Source organism: Coregonus lavaretus, assembly GCF_964263955.1.
Source record: "Coregonus lavaretus genome assembly, chromosome: 36".
NCBI lineage: Eukaryota > Metazoa > Chordata > Actinopteri > Salmoniformes > Salmonidae > Coregonus > Coregonus lavaretus.
Window position 1 is genome coordinate 18,882,539 of NC_140023.1, and position 17,422 is coordinate 18,899,960.

Consider the following 17,422-nt stretch of genomic DNA (forward strand, 5'->3'; position numbering starts at 1 on the left):
GTCCAACCAGCCTCACAACCGCAGACCACGTGTATGGCGTTGTGTGGGCGAGCGGTTTGCTGATGCGAGAATATAGCGAGAATTAATACAAATCCTTTGCACATATGGTATTGAGTGAACAGAGTGTCCCATGGTGGTGGTGGGGTTATGGTATGGGCAGGCATAAGCTACGGACAATGAATCATTCACTAAATAAATAATGTGGAATTTGAGCAAGTTGAGGTGACTAAACTGCTTGGAGTAACCCTTGATTGTAAACTGTCATGCTCAAAACATATTGATACAACATTAGCTAAGATGGGGAGAAGTCTTAACAGCACTATCAACAAGGCAGGTCCTACAGGCCCTAGTTTTGTCACACCTGGACCACTGTTCAGTCATGTGGTCAGGTGCCACAAAAAGGGACTTAGGAAAATTGCAATTGGCTCAGAACAGGGCAGCACGCTTGGATGTACACAGAGAGCTAACATCGATAATATGCATGTCAATCTCTCCTGGCTCAAAGTGGAGGAGAGATTTACTTCATCATTGATGAAGGTATTGACATGTTGAATGCACGCTGTCTGTTTGAACTACTAGCGCACAGCTCGGACACCCATGCATACCCCACAAGACATGCCACAAGAGGTCTCTTCACAGTCCTCAAGTCCAGAACAGACTATGGGAGGCGCACAGTACTACACAGAGCCATGACTACATGGAACTCTATTCCACATCAAGTAACTGATGCAAGCAGTAACATTTAATTTAGAAAACAGATAAAAATGCACCTTATGGAACAGCGGGGACTGTGAAGCAACACAAACATAGGCCATAATACACAGATACAGATACATGCATACACACATGATAACATACACACTGTACACACACATACACATGGATTTTGTATTGTAGAATTGTGGTAGTGGTGGAGTAGGGGCCTGAGGGCACAGTGTGTTGTGAAATCTGTGAATGTATTGTAATGTTTATAAAATTGTATAACTGCCTTAATTTTGCTGGACCACAGGAAGAGTAGCTGTTGCCTTGGCAGCAGCTAATGGGGATCCATAATAAATACAAATACAAATGAACACAGTTCCATTTTATCTATGGGAATTGGAATGCACATAGATACCATGACGAGATCCATTGTCGTGCCATTCATCCGCCGCCATCACCTCATGTTTCAGCATAATAATGCACAAACCCATGTCGCTGAAAATGCTGAAAATGTTCCAGTTCTTCCATGGCCTGCATACTCACCAGACATGTCACCCATTGAGCATGTTTGGGATGCTCTGGATCAACGTGGATGACAGCGTGTTCCAGTTCCCGCCAATATCCAGGAGATGTGTTGCGCTGCATGAGGCAAATGGTGGTCACACCAGATACTGACTGGTTTTCTGATCCACGCCCGTATATATATATATATTTTTAAGGTATCAGTGACCAACAGATGCATATCTGTATTCCCAGTCATGTGAAATCCATAGATTATGGCTTAATTTATTTATTTCAATGGACTGATTTCCTTATGAACTGTTACTCAGTAAAATCTTAGAAATTGTTACATGGTGCGTTTATATTTTTGTTCAGTATATTACCCTTACATCAACAAAAAATGTCCTGTGATATATTTTATAAATGTTCCTACTTTGCAATCAAAGTTTGTTTGTTCTCAACAGTATTATGGTAGTCCTCTCCATGGTTTTGCTTTAAAGCTGCAATATGTAACTTTTTGGGGCGACCTGACCAAATTCACATAGAAAGTGAGTTAAAGATCTGTCATTTTCATTGAAAGCAAGTAGAAGCGGTAGATCTGTTCTATTTGCTACATTTCTATGCTTCCCGCTCTTAAGTTTCGTTTTGCGTGTTTTACTTTCGGTTTTGTACACCAGCTTCAAACAGCTTAAATTACAATATTTTTGGTTATGGAAAATATATTTCACAGCGGTTTCGATGGTACAATGATTCTCTACGCAATGACTGCTTGTTTTGTCAAAACTGAAATTGGGCAAACCAGGAAATTGCGAGGCCATTTCTGCATTGTGCACCTTTAATATACATGTATACTTAGCGCTACAACTAGGGGGAGACATTCGATCTGTTAGCTGCAGGTGTGCCTCATACATTGGAAGAAGAGAAGCAGGTAGAGAATCCCAGTGGAAAAAATGTAAATAGTCCATGTCTCCTTATTCATCCTGTTTTCAGGTATGTAACATATATTAACATGGTTTAGTTTTTTGAAATCTAGAGATAACCTGTTTATCTTTTTACCCCAATTTCGTGATATCCAATTGGTAGTCTTGTCCCATCGCTGAAACTCCCGTAAGGACTGGGGAGAGGCGAAGGTCGAGAGCCATACGTCCTCCAAAACACGACCCTGCTTCTTGACACACTGTCTACACCAATGTGTCGGAGGAAACACTGTACAACTGGTGACCGAAGTCAGCGTGCACGCACCTGCACCGCAGTGCTTGAGGCGTCACTACAGACCCGGGTTCAATCCCAGGCTGTGTCGCAGCCGGCCGCGACTGGGAGACACATGTGGAGGTGCACCTGGCCCGCCACAAAGAGTCGCTAGAGCGTGATGGGACAAGGACATACTGGCCAGGCAAACCCTCCCCTAACCCGGATGACGCTGGGCCAATTGTTTGCCTCCTCATGTGTCTCCCAGTCGCGACCGGCTGCGACACAGCCTGGGATCGAACCCGGGTCTGTAGTAACACCTCAAGCACTCGGGAGGCCCCTTTTCTAATAATTTTAAGGTATAATTTAAGTGTTTGGCTCGTATTAAGTGTATTTACATGAGTACATATGAACCACGCCAATGATATGTATTTTAGAAGGTTAATTTTTATGAAATGTGTATCTAATGGTCCATAGCTAACTAGTTGTTGTTAGCTAGCTATCCATGGGTTTTTGTTACATTTAATACACAGGCCGCTTCTATAATTTGTTTGTACAATTAGCACTGTAAAGCCTATATAGAGTGAATCAGATGTACTGTTGTTGCCTCATCAATGCATTGATGTATTTAGTTGTTTTGCACACCCCCTCTTTGGTGATAGGGTAGCTAATGTTAGCTAAACAAACACAAATTACATGGTAGCTAACTGTTAGCTAGCTAGCTAGCTACATGAATAGTTGAGAGCTAGCTTTAGCTATGTTATGAAAACATTGAGAAAACGGGATTGTAATGTATTTGAGAATGTGTGAAAGTGTTTGCTATTGCCATAATATATTTGGTATGACGTTTTAGTCTTCAGCTTTCTTTAGCGGTGCATTGTAGCATACTCTATTCCAGGGGTTGGAACGCAACAATGCGCCTATGCAAAGTCCTCCCTCTGTCAATCAGAAACGTCATCCAGTGTCTGCCAGCCAGCTGAAAATCTTTGCCAGTGTGTGTGCAGTCTATCTGCCCCTCCCCCTCCGAAGCATAGCTGTAGCCTACTGTCCTTACAAGGGTGATTCAGAAGATCTGGAGAGAGATTCATTATTATAATTGTACAAAATTAAAATGCTAGTTAGGGATACTATAGTTATCACATTTCACATAGGATTCATTAAGTACTAAAAGGTAAGATGTATTTTTATTCTGGTGCCGCTCTGCACACACAAGCTTGTTAGCTAGCTAGCTTCTCTGGTCCAACGTTAAGCCAACTCTGAAGTTCAAAGACATTCAAAGTTCCTCCATAGAAGTCACTCCTCCTCAGGTAGAATTCTGTGGGCCTAATTCAGATAATGCATGTCATCACAAGATGCCCAGCGCTTCAAGCCAAGCCTCCTCCTCCACCCTCTCTCGCCCTCTCCCCACCAGCAGAATTTCAGTTGCATCCTACGCCCAATACTTTTCTTTCCATCACTCATGTAAACTCACTGAGTTATAGCTTGCCCGCTCTATAGCAAGCTGCTCTATCCGCACTGCATGATTGGTGAAGTAATTTAATGTCGAGCTAAATGTTTTAAAAAAGTACGATTTCAGAGAAAGGAATGATATAAACCGGTACTTTTTTTGTTTTTCGAACCGGTTCAGAACTTTATTTTGCTGGTCGGAACAGTGGAATGGAACAAAAAACATAATGGTTCTGTTCAGAATGAAACGATTGGAAAATAATTTTGGTTCCAACCCCTGCTCTTGTCTGATTTTTGAGAAAGTAATGCATCTGCTGCATCCAGGGGTGGAGGTGAAGACTTCAGGGAGGCTGCAGAAACAAACTTTCAAACGAAAGGAAACACATTTAAATGAATAATACGATTTATAATTAAATATTTTGTTGTTGTTGTTATGAATTCTTTACAGTCATGTTTTTTTTCATCGTATTTTGAATAAATTGTAAAAAATACACTTTATGACACTGACATGAAGCATTCTGAGCATCCTGTGTCACTTTACTTGGATTAAGAAAATACACTTCATGACACTTATGAAGCATTATGACCATCATAATCATATAAGCCAGATAGGCTTTTCACGTACATGCCCTTATGTCAGACATCAGTCACAAAGATGTCTTGTCCTGTTCCTGAAATCTGCTCATGCATTCATCCCAGTCATCAGCAACAGAGCATTGTGGTAGGTAAATGTCTGACATCAATGTGTGCACAATTACAATGATAATGTCATATGGTCAATTTCAGAAAATGTTATATAACAAAAATGCTGTTTAGAAGTAGGCTATGGTGTAATGGAATGGTTTGTCTTGTGTGGTATGTTTTGTGGGTTTTGACACTCTTATGTAGGTGTCATAACCAGCCATAAAATAACACAATACATGTCACAACAGGTCTAAATATATGTGTCATGACAGTATTATGACCATATTACGACAGGTTATGAAAAGTTGTCAGTTGTTATAACATTATTACATGGTTATGACCATGCCATAACGTGTGATGCTAGGTGTCAAATAAAGTGTTACCCAATGTTATTTAGGCAATCTACGCAAATGAGTATGGAAACTGATCAATGTCTAAATGTGTTGACATGATAGCTCAGCTGAAACGTACACAGCTTGTTTCCAACGCTAAGCAGAGTACATAGAGGTCGGCATCTGGATGGTAGACTCGTTCTCACTGAAGTGCATTACCCCTCATGTACCAGTAGGAGTCACTGTTCAGGCATGAATCGTTGGACTGTGGCTTCACATTTTATTTCAATATACCTCTTTATTTAGGTTGATGGCATGACGTTGAAACAATGACATTGATTCAAACATACCATTTTACTATCAACATTGAAAAAAGGTAAAATAAAATATGTCTAATCAAATATAAAATTCAATATAATTTCCACCACCCAATATATATTTTATATAGAATGAAAAATATTTGTTAATGTTTCTATGTGGAATTTTCAACCCATTTTCAACGTACAGTACCAGTCAAAAGTTTGGACACACCTACTCATTCAAGGGTTTTTCTTTATTTTTACTATTTTCTACATTGTATAATAATAGTGAAGACATCAAAACTATGAAATAACACATGTGGAATCATGTAGTAACCAAAAAAGGGTTAAACAAATCAAAATAGCCACCCTTTGCCTTGATGACAGCTTTGCACACTCTTGGCATTCTCTCAACCAGCTTCATGAAGTAGTCACCTGGAATGCATTTCAATTAACAGGTGTGCCTTGTTAAAAGTTAATTTGTTGAATTTCTTTGCTGGTGACACTGTCTGTGATTTATCTAGAATTCAAGGCACACTTAACCAACATGGCTACCACAGCATTCTGCAGCGATACGCCATCCCATCTGGTTTGGGCTTAGTGGGACTATCATTTGTTTTTCAAAAGGACAATGACCTAACACACCTCCAGGCTGTGTAAGGGCTATTTTACCAAGAAGGAGAGTGATGGAGTGCTGCATCAGATGACCTGGCTGGTGGAGAGAATGCCAAGAGTGTTCAAAGCTGTCATTTACATTTTTTACATTTTTAGTCACTGGGGCTCTTTGCAGGGCTGCCAAGGACAGTGGGCAAAGAGCAGAGGCAGGGAGAAAGAGAGCACAGCCCCCCACTACAATCCACAGTGCCCAGGGGCCTGGGACTGAGCACACATCCAGGGGCCAGGGCCAAAGCTTTCCTCATCTCTCACAGCCAGAGTATCACTCTATCACTTGCAAATATTTTCCTTGTGAATTACTAAATATAAGCTCATGCATTGTAGCAAATACGAGGAGGTCTTTGTGATTTTTCAGTGTCAGTCTGACACAATCCTCAGAGATTACTTATTTTCAGAGAAAATACGTTCCTGGAGGATGGAGGTGAGCAGCGACAAACACTTCTGACACAAATACACTGAACAAAAATATAAACGCAACATGTAAAATGTTTGTCCCATTTTTCATGAGCTGAAATAAAATAACCCAGAAATGTTCCATACGCACAAAAAGCTTATTTCTCTCAAAGTTTGTGCAAACTGTCAGATACCATCTCAGGGAAGCTCATCTGCGTGCTCGTCGTCCTCACCAGGGTCGTGACCTGACTGCAGTTTGGTGTCATAACCTCCACAATCACCCGACCTCAACCCAATTGAGATGGTTTGGGATGAGTTGGACCGCAGAGTGAAGGAAAAGCAGCCAACAAGTGCTCAGCATATGTGGGAACTCCTTCAAGACTGTTGGAAAAGCATTCCAGGTGAAGCTGGTGGAGAGAATGCCAAGAGTGTTCTAAGCTGTCATTTACATTTTTTACATTTTTAGTCATTTAGCAGACGCTCTTATCCACAGCGACTTACAGTTAGTGAGTGCATACATTTTCATACTGGCCCCCCGTGGGAAATGAACCCACAACCCTGGCGTTGTAAGTGCCATGCTCTACCAACTGAGCTACAGGGGACTAGGGTGGGATCAAGGCAAAGGGTGGCTATTTGAAGAATAAAATAAAATATATTTTGATTTATTTAACACTTTTTTTGTTTACTACATGATTACATATGTATTATTTCATAGTTTTGATGTCTTCACTATTATTGTACAATGTAAAAAATAGTAAAAATAAAGAAAAACCCTTGAATGAGTAGGTGTGTCCACATTTTTGACTTGTAGTGTATACATAGTTCTGATGATTATGTTAAAATTAGATTGATGTAACAACCTGTTAGTCAGGTTAAGTCAATGTATTTAACTTGAAGTTTTACCAACATTTTTATATTTATAACGCTTGTTGAAATGACATGAACTGGTTGATTACTTTTTTCAAATCCAATGCATTTTCCACGCTGACAAATTACGTTGAAATAACGTTGATTCAACCAGTGTGTGCCCAGTGGGTTGTGTGTGGGTTCATGTGAGTGTTCCAACACTTTTCTCTGGAGCTTTTGCTTTCGTCTTCACTTATAATTTGGAGTGGGCTTTCTGTTGCTCATTTAAGCTTAAAATGTTTGTCCTTTTTGTGTCTGAGATGAGAGTCGCAAGGAGAATGGACACCAAGAGTCAGATAACCCCTCTCATTGGTCCCTTCTGATGTGTTCCATTGTCGTACAGTAGCCCACCCCACCCCTAACAAGAAAACAAGACTTCAAGAAAATTTTACACGCAGCCTTGTTTTCTCAGATTTGGAAGCAGAGGATGTAATGGACCTTTCTCAGCGGACTGGCATGATTTGTGACTGTTGACAAATTTGTGGATTTGCCCAGTGGCTGCCTCCAGCCTCCTACCAATGCTCTCATGTTCTCCTGAGAGAAATCCTGTGGCTTGTATTGACTCTGTCAGAGGAAGCAGGGTGAGGTGGACTTAGGAAGATACGAGGTAACCTGACCTCTTGTCAGGAGCAGGCATTACACAGTTAGAGAGCAGAGCGGTCTCAGGGGTGAAGGAAATCGTGTGACTTCAAATTGCTGCACACCACACACACACTGACAGAACAGGTTGTGTGCTTCAGTGTCATAATCTGTGGATCATATATCTGTGACACACACTGTTGAGATGATCTATGGACATTTCTTCAATGTCACCTCTACACCCTTGCATCATTAATGCTGGGGAGGGACTTAGTGGGTATTGTGCTACATAAAACTAACATGAATCAGTGTCTGTCACTTCTACAGGCTCCTGGGGTTGGTCAGGATCCAATAAAGCTGTCATGGTTTACGGCAAAGCACCGGACTTGCACTACCGGTGAACCAGCCATCTCTGGTCATTAATCCAAGGTTGTTTTGGCAAGTGCCAAAGCCAACCAGCTCTCTCCTGAAGACAAGGCTGCCCCTCACTACCCAAACCCCCCCAGAAAGCTTTGCACGCAGCTCGCCAAAACGCTGCAAAGGGGTTTCACGCCTGAGCACAGAATTGATTGAGACTGCTTTCTCTTTAGCGTTTCATTCGTCATTGTAATTAGCTATAATTAAGGGGGGGATTCACGATATAGTGTGTGAACAAACTATTCACAGCCCAGGTTCATTTGAATATGAATCTCCACAGTAACCAACCATAAAACAGAGGGAGACAAAGAAGGCCTCGCTTGAGGATTCTGCTCATTCGCGGTGCCCCCCCCCCCCTCCTCTCCCAATCCCAATCCCACCCCTCAACCACCACCCACCCCTCTCTGTCCAGCATCTCTGCCCCCTGCTCAATACCCAGGCTTCCTAAAACAAGGCCTGCTTATTGATGACAATATCTTATTCTTTCCCCTTGAATGACACAGAGAGGACTGGGGCTCTTTGCAGGGCTGCCAAGGACAGTGGACAAAGAGCAGAGGCAGGGAGAAAGAGAGCACAGCCCCCCACTACAATCCACAGTGCCCAGGGGCCTGGGACTGAGCACACATCCAGGGGCCAGGGCCAAAGCTTTCCTCATCTCTCACAGCCAGAGTATCACTCTATCACTTGCAAATATTTTCCTTGTGAATTACTAAATATAAGCTCATGCATTGTAGCAAATACGAGGAGGTCTTTGTGATTTTTCAGTGTCAGTCTGACACAATCCTCAGAGATGACTTATTTTCAGAGAAAATACGTTCCTGGAGGATGGAGGTGAGCAGCGACAAACACTTCTGACACAAATACACTGAACAAAAATATAAACGCAACATGTAAAATGTTTGTCCCATTTTTCATGAGCTGAAATAAAATAACCCAGAAATGTTCCATACGCACAAAAAGCTTATTTCTCTCAAAGTTTGTGCACAAACTGTCAGATACCATCTCAGGAAGCTCATCTGCGTGCTCGTCGTCCTCACCAGGGTCGTGACCTGACTGCAGTTTGGTGTCATAACCGACTTCAGTGGGCAAATGCTTACCTTCGATGGCCACTGGCACGCTTGAGAAGTGTGGTCTTCACGGATGAATCCCAGTTTCAACTGTACCGGGAAGTGTGTATGGGGTTGCGTGGGCGAACGGTTTGCTGATGTCAACGTTGTGAACAGAGTGCCCCATGGTGGCGGTGGGGTTATGGTATGGGCAGGCATAAGCTACGGACAACGAACACAATTGCATTTTATCGATGGCAATTTTAATGCACAGAGATACCGTGACGAGATCCTGAGGCCCATTGTCGTGCCATTCATACGCCGCCGTCAACTCATGTTTCAGCATGATAATGCACGGCCCCATGTCGCAAGGATCTGTACACAATTCCTGAAAGCTGAACATTTCCCAGTTCTTCCATGGCCTGCATACTCGCCAGATGTCACCCATTGATCATGTTTGGGATGCTCTGGATCGACGTGTACGACAGCATGTTCTAGTTCCACCAATATCCAGCCATTGAAGAGGAGCGGGACAACATTCCACAGGCCACTATCAACAGCATGATCACCTCTATCCGAAGGAGATGTGTGGCACTGCATGAGGCAAATGGTGGTCACACCCGATACCGACTGGTTTTCTGATCTACACCCTACCTTTTTTTTAAGGTATCTGTGAACAACAGATGCATATTTATATTCCCAGTCATGTGAAATCCATAGATTACATTTACATTTTAGTCATTTAGCAGACGCTCTTATCCAGAGCGACTTACAGTTAGTTAGTGCAACATTTTTTCATACTTAGGGCCTAATTAATTTATTTCAATTGACTGATTTCCTTATATGAACTGTAACTCAGTAAAATCTTTGAAATTGTTGCATGTTGCATTTATATTTTCGTTCAGTGTAAAAAGGAGCGCCTCACATCAAAAGAGACAGATACAAATAACCCAGGCACAGAAAAACACATTTCTGATTCATCTGGAACAATTTCAGTTTTCAACTTACTTAAAACAGTAGGCTGCTACTCATACAGTCAAACTCATTTTACATGGATTGAGTTGCCAATTTCCTCATCAACCTCCATAACGATATCCTACAGCGTCACTGAGCTCACCCCAGAACCCCTTGGGCAGTAAATTGATGCAGTGTGGTAAAGTTGGAGTGCTTTGACCACAGGCATCACACTCCTTAATAATTCTGTGCAGAAATGATTAGGGTGTCTTGACAGACTCCACTCCAATCCAGCCGTGATGAATGAAGACCCCTTATTTTAATAATGAATGACAAAGCAATAATTTCTGTGAATACCTTAATTCCAATACACTTGCAAATGAGATTTTCTTACATTCAAGAGGAGGGAGATGAACAACGTTGGGTACATATATTTTTAAAATAAATTATGCTGGATTGTCTTAAATGATTATCGCATAATTCATAGAGTTATGAAAGGGCCCACTGGGAAAACAAAGATGATGTACGAGAGGGAGGGAATCTGGTGTTGTGCATACTAAACTGAACCATGTTTATGAAACTAAATTACACCATTGAACACAATGTAATGTACTTGTTATTGTATCTTGTTATATTCTTTTATCTTTTACTTTATGGTCTCAGTTGGGCTCCCCTGATTTAAATAAAAGTTAGTAAAATCATAAAACACCAATGTTATAGGCTACCATTGAACACCACTAATAGTATAATACTATGTGGATTTATCATACAATTTCAGCAATAGAATCAATGACACATTCTATGACTATCATTCTTTGGGTACCAAAACATACCCATAAAGAACGCTTAGATCATATCACCTTTTCCATATCTTCATCCATGAGATCTGCAGGAGAAAAGAGATAGGCATTCACAATGATTTCCCCACATTCCTCTCTCACTTCATCTACCTCTCCACCCCTGTACTCTCCTTGCCCCCTGAAGCACCATACTTAGTGCACCACCTGCTGGTGATAGGGTTTTCTGACCCCATACTTGGTAGGGCAGTGGGATTGAGGGTACTGAAAAAGCACTATACTAAAAGTTCAGAGTACATTGAAGAGGATCAGCTTGAGCAAAGTGAGGTGTAGAATACAAATAGTATTCCCTACAAATAGTATTCAATGCTAAATAAAAGGCTTTGTGCGATTAAGATTCGCAGAGCTACGCCTTCCGTGGCATAGGCCATCCCCGCACCAGTTTCCATGTTGTTACTAGAGGGAACAGCTACGACTTGAAGTTACTTTTCACAGCAGGTTAGGAGAGCATTTTAGCTAACCCTAACCCTTTTCCTAAACTTAAGTCTCCTAACCAGCCGCCTTAATTATTCTAACCTGGTATGAAAAAAATCACTTCTGGTCGTAGCCGTACTCCCACTAGTCAGAACCAGGTTTCCATTGACCCAGGTTTATTTCACAAAAGCAATGTCGCAACAACAACAAAAACATTGCGATTTGTGATGGAAACGGCAGCTATTGGAGAAATGTTGTAAAGATCGACATTTTTATCCATTTGACAGGGGTGGATTTTTCTTTGTCAAACTTTCTTTATTATGGAAGTGTATTTTTTTCAGAATAAATTATGATTGCTGGATCATTTTGAAGGCATGTGATGTTAGAATATGGCAAATAATAGTCAGTTCTTGCATTCTATCCATGCTGGCTTTTGCGGGCATACAGAATGTTGTGAATTTATTCATGCGCAATTTGCCTAAATGGATAATGGAAACACTTACTTTATTCAACACTAGTTTTTTTTAAATGTATGACGTCATTATGTCCGGCTGTTTTTAATCAACACAACACACCATAGCAGGCAATTGTCGCATCTATTTCCTATGCAAACTTTCTAAGTGTCGACAAATAAATCCCTCAACAAGTTAATGGAAACGTAGGTATTGATTGATTGGAGACAGCTTGTGCCAATTAATGAAACATTTCCTAGGATGTTCTACCTGCAGCAAACCTAATGGATAATAACGGAAATACCAGTAAAAGCAAATTGCCAAAAACACAAAAACAAAAGCATGGCCCTACCCATATAATATCATATTGAACATAGCATTATAGGACCTCTATTCACAAGATCCTATAATTCTATGTTCCATATGTTATTATATAGGTTAACTTTAACAGTATTAACCGTGCCTTCCAGTGCCATTGTTAGAGAATGGCGCTGGAATGTATAGCGATCGTTTTACGGGCTCCTGACCAATTCTGCTATTTTGTGGGGGTTTTTGCGCTGATCTTAACTTTTTTGTACATAATGTTGCCGCCATCTTTTTCTATGATCGATAAGAGCTTCTGGGGAGAAGGGCCTTGGTCAGGGAGTTGACTAAGAACCCGATGGTCACTCTGACAGAGCTCTAGAGTTCCTCTGTGGAGATGGGAGAACCTTCCAGAAGGACAACCATCTCTGCAGCACAAATCAGGCCTTTATGGTAGAGTGGCCAGATGGAAGCCATTCCTCAGTAAAAGGAACATGACACCATGCTGTGGGGATGTTGTTCAGCGGCAGGGACTGGGAGACTAGTCAGGATCGAGGGAAAGATGAACGGAGCAAAGTACAGAGAGATCCTTGATGAAAACCTGCTCCAGCACGCTCAGGACCTCAGACTGGGACGAAGGTTCACCTTCCAACAGGACAACGACCCTAAGCACACAGCCAAGATAACACAGGAGTGGCTTCGGGACAGAGCCCGGACTTGAACCCGATCCAACATCTCTGGAGAGACCTGAAAATAGCTGTGCAGCAACGCTCCCCATCCAACCTGACAGAGCTTGAGAGGATCTGCAGAGAAGAATGTGAGAAACTCCCCAAATACAGGTGTGCCAAGCTTGTAGCGTCATACCCAAGAAGACTCAATGCTGTAATCGCTGCCAAAGGTGCTTCAACAAAGTACTGAGTAAAGGGTCTGAATACTTGGATTATTTCTAAAATTTCTAAAAACCTGTTTTTGCTTTGTCATTATGGGGTATTTTGTGTAGATTGATGAGTAAAAAAAATAATTTCATCAATTTTAGAATAAAGCTGTAACGTAACATGTGGAAAAAGTCAAGGCGTCTGAATACTTTCCGAATGTACTGTACATGTTTCAAGCAGACCACCATAGTCCCTGTGCTCAAAAACGCCAAGGTAAACTGTCTAAATGACTATCGCCCCGTAGCACTCAGATCTGTAGCCATGAAATGCTTTGAAAGGCTGGTCATGGTTCACATAAACACTATCATCCCAGACACCCTGGACCCACTCCAATTCGCATACCGCTGCAACAGATCCACAGATGATGCAATGCCTATTGCACTCCACACTGCCCTTTCCCACTTGGACAAAAGGAACACCTACGTGAGAATGCTATTCATTGACTACAACTCAGCGTTGAACACCGTAGTGCCCTCCAAGCTCATCACTAATCTAAGGACCCTGGGACTAAACTCCTCCCTCTGCAACTGGATCCTGGACTTCCTGACGGGGGACGCCTCCAGGTGGTGAGGGTAGGCAACAACACATCCGCCACACTGACCCCCATTGGCCCCTCAGGGATGCGTGCTTAGTCCCTTCCTGTACTCCCTGTTGACCCGCGCACAACTCCAACACCATCATTAAGTTTGCCGACGACACAACGGTGGTAGGCCTCATCACCGTTGACGATGAGACAGCCTATAGGAAACAGGTCAGAGACCTGGCAATGTGGTGCCAGGACAAAAACCTTTCCTCACCGTCAGAAAGACAAAGGAGCTGATTGTGGACTACAGTAAACAGAGGACCGAGCACGCCCCCATTCACATCGACAGGGCTGTAGTGGAGCAGGTCGAGTTCCTCGGTGTCCACATCACTAAGGATGTATCATGGTCCAAACACACCGACACAGACGTGAAGAGAGCACGACAACACCTCTTCTCCCTCAGGAGGCTGATAAGATTTGGCATGGGCCCTCAGATCCTCAAAAATGTCTACAGCTGCACCGTTGAGAGTATCTTGACTGGCTGCATCACCGCTTGGTATGGCAACTGCTTGGCATCTGACCGCAAGGGGCTACAGAGGGTAGTGCCATGCGCACGGCCCAGTACATCACTGGGGCCGAGCTCCCTGCCATCCAGAACCTTTATACCAGGCGGTGTCAGAGGAAGGCCCTAAAAATTGGCAAAGGCTCCAACCACCCAAGTCATAGACTGCTCTCTATGCTACTGCACGGCAAGCTGTACCAATGCACCAAGTCTGAAACCAACAGGACCCCGAACAGCTTCTACCCCTAAGCCATGAAACTGATAGTTAACATACTGTAGTTAACCAAATACTGTAGCTATCTGGACTATCTGCCTTGACCCTTTTTGCGACTCATCACACATGTTGCTGCTACTGTTTACTCTGTCACTTTATTCCTAGTTACAGTGCATTCGGAAAGTATTCAGACCCCTTCCCTTTTTCCACATTCTGTTACGTTACAGCCTTATTCTAAAATGGATTAAATTAATTTAATCTACACACAATACCCCATAACGACAAAGTGCAAACATTTTAGAATAAGGCTGTAACGTAACAAAATGTGGAAAAAGTCAAGGTGCCTGAATACTTTCCGAATGCACTGTATATGTACATATCTACCTCAATTACCTCGTACCCCTGCAGATCGACTCGGTACTGGTACCCCTTGTATATAGCCACGTTATCGTTACTCATTGTGTATCTATTATTACTTTTATTATTACGTGATTTACTTTTCTATCATTTCTCCATTTTCTTTCTCACTGCATTGTCGGGAAGGGCCAATAGCTAAGCATTTCACTGTTAGTCCACACCTTTTGTTTACGAAAGCATGTGACAAATAACATTTGATTTGAACCCCAAAGAGCAAGCAAAAGCAAAAACATTACCAGAGGCACATTGACTAGCACAAATCCCTAGCAGGATGAAACCTAGGGAGGAACCCAGCTCAGAGGGGTGGCCCTGCTCTACAGCCTATCCAGTGTCAGTTTGTGTCATACTGTGTATCTTCCTGTCTCTATCTGATAACAGTGCTGTCTACCTCTCAGAACCTAGCCAGTAAACATCTCACTGTGAGGAGTCGGTCTGTTCCCTCTATCTCTCACAGGAGGGGCTTCGTTATTTCCTCTCCTTCTTCTTATTTCACCTTTCCCTGACATTCAGGGATTATTGATGTCTCGCTGTGCAGCTGCCCTTTGACCTGTGGACAAGTCTTGTTTCGCAGCAGACAAATGAAAACATCAGAAACCCATATTGATTTCATAGCCAGGGACATAGGGAGAATATCTATTGCATACTCCTTGTGAGAGAACGTGAGGTGTATGCAATTGACATTCTCCCCTAAACTCGACACGCTGTCAGGGGTGCTTTGATTGTTTTCTCTCCTTTCTGAAAACAACTACTCTCCTCAACCGGGAGGCCAGGTGAGAGGACTGGCTCATGCACAGACAGAGAGAGAAAGAAAAATGAAATAAGTCATTAAATTATTAATTGGGCTGAGGAGGAGGGGTCAAATTAGTCGATGCCTGGTTTAATAGCACTCCCTGGCATTTTAGTTTCTGTCAGAGGCAAGAATGAATTCTGGAGACAGCTCAGGTTATCTTTACTATCAGAAGTTCACATCACACCCTGGAGCTAAATGGAATGCAGGCTTATTGAATATGTATCAACACAGAACAAAAAGGCCACAATAAACAGGACAGGAGCTGTCAGTGGATACAAAAGGGGATCAGGACAAACACCCACGAGGGTCTGTTAAGTCCCCAGTGTTGATGTTGTCTGTGAATAAAGACAGTTGACAAGCTTTACAGGTCATCTCTGATGAAGGGAATGGATAGGGAGAGGGACTACATTACTGGATTAGGGTTAGGGGTTCAGGATGAAGATATTATATTCATTCATTGAAAAGTTATCATGAAAAATAGTAATTGGCCATTTTGTATTAATGGACACAATTTCCATTTTGAATTGAGCTTAGGGGCTCCTGAGGATGAAAGAGCAGAGTCATGCATGTGTAGCCTACTTAGCAGAGTGTCTCTCTGCAAATGGTCAATTCCCACTGGGTACAAACTGGTTAAATCAACATTGTTTCAAAGTAATTTGTGATGAAGAATATATGTGGGAAATACATTAGATTTGCAAAAAGTCCTTAACTGTTGTTTTGAGGGTGAATTGTCAACCACAGGATTATGTCATCATGGTAACCAATTGTTGTACCTTTGAAACAACGTCAGATCTTCAACGTAATATCCACTATAAGAAGAAAAAAAAAATAGGTTGGGCAGCACCTCCTACTGGAGCGTTGATCTATCTACTATCCCTTTGGTCCGCCATCCAGGGTATTAAAGGGATAGTTTGGGATTTTTTGTAGACTTTATCTACTTCCCCAGAGTCAGATGAACTCGTGGATACCATTTTTATGTCTCTGCGTGCAGTTTGAAGGAAGTTGCTAACTAGCGTTAGCGCAATGAGTGGAAGTCTATGGGTATGTTAGCATGCTAGCAGATACCCATAGACTTCCAGTCATTGCACTAAAGCTAGTTAGCACTGGCTCGCGAAACTACCTCTAACTTCCTTCATACTGGACACAGAGACATAAAAATGGCATCCACGAGTTCATCTGACTCTGGGGAAGTAGATAAAGGGCCTCATTGCCCAAATCCCAAAGTATCCCTTTAACCTAGCCCTACAGATAATTATTGTTGTGGAATCTCTACCTAATAGCTTCACTGTTGCTATCGAAGGCATTCCAAAGGGTAGGTTTAACAGAGCAAATTAAATATATCCTTATTTTATCATACCCTGAGTGTACAAAACTTTAGGAACACCTTCCTAATATTGAGTTGCACCCCCTTTTGCCCTCAGAACAGCCTCAATTCATCGGGGAATGGACTCTACAAGGTGTCGAAAGCATTCCACAAGGATGCTGGCCCATGTTGACTCCAATGCTTCCCACAGTTGTGTCAAGTTGGCTGGATGTCCTTTGGGTGGTGGACCACTGTGATACACACGGGAAATTGTTGAGCATGAAAAACCCAGCAGCGTTGCAGTTCTTGACACATTTAAACTGGCGCGCCTGGCACCTACTACCATAACCCCTTCAAAGGCACTTCAATCTTTTGTCTTGCCCATTCACCCTCTGAATGGCACACGTACATAATCCATGTCTCAATTGTCTCAAGCATTAAAAATCCTTCTTTAACCTGTCTCCTCCCTTTCATCTAAACTGATTGAAGTGGATTTAACAGGTGACATCAATAAGGGATCTTAGCTTTCA